Source organism: Triticum dicoccoides, chromosome 5A, assembly GCF_002162155.2.
Source record: "Triticum dicoccoides isolate Atlit2015 ecotype Zavitan chromosome 5A, WEW_v2.0, whole genome shotgun sequence".
In the NCBI taxonomy this organism is placed as follows: Eukaryota; Viridiplantae; Streptophyta; class Magnoliopsida; order Poales; family Poaceae; genus Triticum; species Triticum dicoccoides.
Window position 1 is genome coordinate 126,138,654 of NC_041388.1, and position 6,518 is coordinate 126,145,171.

Here is a 6,518-nt window from a genome sequence, read left to right on the forward strand (position 1 = left end):
TTCTCTTCGGTGAGTGTTTTGCAAGTACTATAGCTGGCACAATAGCTAGCCTACTAACACCAAGAATCAGCAAACAAGCCCTGCTGATATGATAAACAGTTCAAACTTACATCTAAGCATGCCATATATTACATCAAAAGTTGGTGAGGATACATCTGTTTCCATAACTCGGAGAGGGTTCGCATGATTCATCGCATGATTCACTATCAAACAAAAGTAGCAAGATCCGCCCACACAAGACAGTGCACTAGCCCTAAGATGGTTTGATAACACGCATCGTTCTGGTAATTAAACACAGGGCAATGCAAACTACCCTGAAGGATTAGCGTGACCAACTATTTCTTGTCATCGATCTCTCGGGCAATGGCCGCAGCACAGACAGCGGCATGGGAATCGATTTCTTGGGCGATGTCCACAGGACTGGTTGTGACATCGGAATCGATCTCTGGGGTGATGTCCACAGGATGGACAGCGGCACCGGAATCGATCTCCGGGGCGATGCCAACAGGACGGGCCACGACACCTGCACAACCCTAACATATTAGCAAGCACATTGCAAATAATCAAAAACCACAACTATGGTAAATAAGCCATTATTTTTTACCTTGTGCAGCTCACCGGGGGATCTCATCCCTCCGGGGGCCATCTCCTCATCCTCGATGGGGGCCATCACCTTGCCAGGGGAATACTGCTTCTCAACGGCGACTATCTCCTCAAACTCGGTCTTGAGCCTCACATTGGTGGCAATCAGAGTTCCTGCGGTAGGCACGGTGGGGCCCTTGCTGTTCTTCCAACTTTCTTTGAGGAGTTCGTCCACCAACGTCCTCAACTATTTGTCCAGTGCTTGTTTCTTGGAGTTCTTCGTCTCCATGGGTTGGCCCGCCAACATGGTCAACTCGTTGGTCGGTGCTCACTTCCTGGAGATCGCTGTCTCCAGTGGGTTGTCCGCCGGCAACTCTTTGCCTAGTGCTCCAGGATCCATCAATGAACTGACAAAAAAAGCAATCGAAAGGAAACCACAATCGCAATGAAAACGGGAAAAGAATAGGATGTGAGAATCGGTCGGTGCTTCGCAAAAAGAAGATTCTTGGAATGAAAATATAGCGGCATAACTGATTCGCCCACCTTTCCTTCGTCGGTACAGAAGAAAAATGGCAGAAGTGAGTAGCCTGGAGTGAGGTTTTCTTCAAGAAAGGGAAGAAAGGGCTTGACGAGCGTTCCAGTGAAATGATGGTTGCTTCGTCCAGTCCAACTTGGAGGCCACCTTACCACTGTTGGTAAAGGTGTGGGTTTTGTGATATGACGGGTCATGAAGGCCACACCGGGGTGACAGGTGAGTCTCGACTATAGCACCTCGCTGTGATTTGGTGGATGGCACGCGGGCCCGGATGCTTTGAAATGTCCCGCATGTGCACCGCGACCAAGGCAAGAGGAAAACGAGAGAACTACGTAATTAATGCATGAGTTTAATTAGGGTAGTTTTGTAAAGTACGAGATACATTCCTCCAATCGCAAAATGCCTTGGTTCATGAGATTTGAGATTTGAGCCCTATAAACCGGAAGGGAGGGAGTACTGCACACGGTGTAGTCTAGTCACTTGTTGAAATCTCTAGAAAGGCAAATACTCCTTTCCGGTTTACAGGGCTATACTACTCCCTCTGTCTAGGTGTGTAAGTCATCTTACAAAAACCAAATAGTCCCAAAACACTTAGGCGCGGTGCATTAACTTCTACCTTGTTTCTTGTTTCTTGACATATCAACCAATAAGAGATAAGAGGTGTGCATTCTTTTAATGACTTGCAATGGCTAGTTCATTGCATGCAATGCTATTAATTAGCAAATAAACATTGGTGACCCCATGAGGAAATGGTGCTAAGCGCGTGGACCTATGCAGAATGAGTGTCAACCAATGGATAATGGAGTTTAATTGTTAAACAATAGCAATTTTGTCTCATGCAAGAGCCTGGCTAGTACTCCAAGGAACCGCACCACGTGAGCATTCGCAACTGCCACGTTCAGGTTGCGCTTGGCTCTTCGCCTCTTCGAGAAGACGAACAATGATGTTACTCCTACTTCTACAGTATCGAATCCACTGTTGCATGTCCGTCCACCTCGTGCGGGAGGGATAGCGTGTAGCGAAAGGTTCTACTTACTGCTCCTGCCTTTGCGTCTATGACAGGTGGGCCCAACAGGTGGTTGGCCCTCCTGTCATGCAGCTAAAGGCAGGTGCAGTTAAGGCACCGGAGCTCAGTCCGCGAGGGAGAGGGCATTGTAGTAATCAAATTTCTCAGTCTTGTACGAGTTGACGCGACACATCAAAGCACTGCACTCGATATAAGTCTTTTTACACATTTCAAATGGGCTACTTCATATGTAGGAGTAGACATATTCTGCTTCATATGTAGTCACTTGTTGCAATCTCTAAAAAGACTTATATTTGGAAACGGAGGGTGTACAACGCATGCATGCATGCCATGACTTTCCTTTTGATACTTGCATGTGTTGATTTGATGCACCTTGCCAAATTTTGACTATAAATTTAACTAACCAAATTTTCATGCATGTCACAAAAAATTACGGGGCTGTTTGGATTGTGACTATGTTTGTCTTATGTTGCCACATTATTTTCCCTACACTTGCCACACTTGCCTAACCTGAGTTGCTCAAATTGTTAGACACACTTTGGCTTGCCTAAGGGAATCTTGCCACAATTTTTGTGTCTATGACATGTGGGGTTCACTGCTAATAAAAAAATTCTTGTCTTAGGTGTGGCTAATAAAAAAGACTTATATTTAGGAGGGAGGGAGTAGAAAATATAAATAATAATGCATGTTGGGGCAACCCACGTTTCCGCTAATTTTAGTCGTGGGCTTGTTCACAATTTTTACGAGGGGGTGGTTGTTCATTTAATGGAGGGACTTGTAGTACCAGACTTGAACGATACAAAGTGTGACCTGGCACACCGTAACACCACTTGGAACAAGCGGGTAGCTATCTCAAAAAACAATCAACAACTAAAAAAACTGCGACCTGGCATGTAGTGGTACACAATTTTAAACGATTGTTTTGATGGAGTGAAAAAGGAAAACTACCCCACTACGTATATATAGGCCGGAGCCTCCGCGCTTGCTTTCTAGGGTTGCTCTATTCACACACTCTCATCCTCTCCAAATCTAAACAAGATAGGGGTAGTAACACTGTCTTTCTCCCTTCAAAAAACACTGGCTTTCTATCCTGACCGCTGGTTATAGATCCGGACGTATCCCCCTCCACCGATGAAGGGGAGGAGGGGGCAGCGTTTAGGCCGTCGTCGACAGTGAGGGAGGAGACCCACTGCCGGCCGCACCATTATCTCTGGCCGAGCGCCAGCGCGGGAGGTCCTCCGATCCCTTCGTCGTTGCCTGTGGGCGGATCCGGCCTCTCGCCGCCCACCTATCCACATCCCGACGACCTTCAGGTATATCTTCGTTGAAAACCGCCTTAGCTTTACTTCCCCGGCTCGCTACGTCGCTACATGTGCATCATTTTCTACCTCTCAGCTCCTCTCGATCGGATGGTCCAATGTCACATATTTCTTCTTCTTCTATTATTAGAGGTAAAGCTATTTCATGGAGTCGAATCTTGTACTCCCTCCGTCCGAAAATACTTGTCATTGAAATGGATGTATCTAGATGTATTTTAGTTCTAGACACATCCATTTTGATGACAAGTAATTCCGACGGAGGGAGTACTTGGTTCAAACAAGAAATAAAGTGGGGGTGGGGGAATTTAGTATGTACATCGGACTTGGTACAAACAGGAAGGAAAGGGGGTGAAAGTAGTACAGACTAGTTATCCAACCGGTCTCTTGGTCGAAAAGGGAAATATAGGGGTAACGATGTACACAGTGGTATGACCAGGACTAGATTTGCTATCCACACATAGGAGTAGGTGGCTAGAGTGAACAAAAATGGGACCAACCCAGATATGTTTCTTGGATGTTTGTTTCTCGGGGCAACAAACTATGAATCACCACTTTATGCCCCTGTTTACGTACATGGTGCTGGACTGCTGGTGCACCCACTGTCCCATGCCCTTATACCAAATATTTAGGCTCGTTCGGAATAAAGGGGCAGAAAACATAGGTCTTGATGAAAATAGAGGAATAGGAAAGGAATGTAGGTATAAAACTATGGAACAGCGAACCAGAGGAAACTCTCAAGAGAATGTGTTCGGATGGACTACGAAATGTACAGATTTTTTTTTTAGAGTAGCATGCTTGGCAGTATGAGATGCTATTTGTTTATTTAGCTGCACAGTGACTACTCTTGTCCTCACCTCACATACCACACATAGGTTGATTTTTTTATTCTGGTAACACAGCACAGCAACCTGTCTAGCGCATGGCAGCGAGCGCCTGCCTCGGGCTTCCGCCCAAAAAATGAGCATCGCGTGGATGTTTCTAATCCTATGGAATCAGTACTACCAGACCAGCTTTCCTATGAAACACTATTCACCTTTCCTGTGTTCCGAACGGTTGGAAGGGAAAGAATACCGTAGGAATTGTGTTCCTACGAAAATCCTGCACCAAACATGTGAACCAAACGCAGCCTTAGCTGTTCTTAATCTAATGTCCCTGGTAAAAATGAAGCCATGCCACTGTTATAAGCCATGACAAGTTTAGCCAAATGTTTTTGCCTGTAATTGTTTGAGACTCTGACTGTTTCCTCTGTGCCTTTTTGTGCAAACAGGGATATCCAATTCACCTGGTTGCTGTTGTGACCTTTTGGTGCACTGCACAAAACTCTTCTTAAAAGAAGTGACTTTTGTGCAGTGTAACTGGAATGTCAGAATGGAACAGTTGGTTCATTTTGGTGGAACTGCACAAAGGGAGATCTGTGTTCCAATCCACATCATCCGTATTTGCGCCATAACCTTCCTTTAGGTAAGAATGATATTTAATGCATGTGTTCATCTCTATTTTCCGACTGCCATGAGAAAATAATGTTGTTTTTTACTAGTACACTTGTACTCCCTCACGGACAAAACCAATTCTGAATTAGAAGGCCAATCATGTACTTGGTTTCACCAACTGGTGAGGAGAAAGAGAAACAGAGCATGAAGAGGAAGAAGAAGAAGAAGAAGAAGAAGAAGAAGAAGAAGAAGAAGAATAAACAGTGCCAAGGCGATCTTGCTGAAGCCAGAGGCCTCAGTCGAGGCCATTCAAGGGCTCCGGCAATGACTACCTTACATGTGAGACGATCCTCCAGGGATCCCTTCCACTTCTACTGTCTCGCTTAATTAATTAGGAGTACTTAAGTACCACTAATTTATTACTGCCTAATTTTCCTGTTGGAGTTAAACAAATCTTTAGTAGGATCCTATGCTAAATAACGTACATGTGTATGTTTGTCTATGGAGGTGAATCATGTGGTGGAGCAGGGAGGTAATATTATCAGTGTCATGACATAATAGTGCTATTGTTTTGCATATCAATTTATTGCCATTGGTTCAATGAGGCAATGTTTTGCATATTGTCCATCATGAATTTGATGCTACTGTTTGAGTAATATGCTAATGTCTTCCTATCCTTTCTCACTAAGTTAATGAAGGTTTCACCTTGTTCCTACTTGTGCAAACAGGGATCATGTTGTGCCAATCATACATTTTAGTGGAACTACATAAGACAATACAATGAACTGTATCCCAGCCAGTGCTTTAACTCTGCTAGAAGTTCTTGATAATCTTTTGATATAATCTCAGCACTGGTAAATAAGAGTGATTTCAACCATACATTTGAAGTGCACAAAAATATATATTATTGTGTGATTCCAGTGAGTGCTTTATCATCTCTTATGGGACTACATGAATAAGCTTTTCTTCTCAGGTTGGTACGGGCCTAAGGCCTTCATCCATATTAGTTTGCTGTCATCTCTATTTGTATCGTGCTACTGTCATGAGAAACTCCTTTATCTTTGCACATTAAAGTTTTGCAACCTATGATAAATGGCAATGCTTTGAGTGTTGAGTTGAGCTAATTGGCACCGATTAAATAAACTAATACCTCTCTTTAAGGAAGACTACTATGTTGCTAACTTTACCCATTAAGATAATGAGGGTCCTTCTATTTGTTAGTGTATGTTTCATCAACTAGTCCCACTATTACAGTAATCTCACTCTCTCAATATATGTGCCAACAGGGATGCTCGATTTTGGTGGAACTGCACAAAAACTTTGGGTGCTTCATTGCCTCGACGGCTTCCGTCCTTTCCTGTCAGTCGCTAATCTCCGCTTGCTTTCTTCCTTTGTTGTCAGTCGCTTGGCTTATCTCAGCTTCCAGTCAAAGGAAATAGTAATTGATATGCTACCACACACAGGTTGGTACTGGTCTTTATCCTGATTATTATGCATGTCATATGTATTGGTAATTTGGTATTGTGCTACTGTGTGCCGATTTCATAAAGGAGTAATTTGGAGCCTGAACTCGCAGGCAAATCATTACATCGGGTGATTTCAGTAGAACTGCACAAAATGATCAG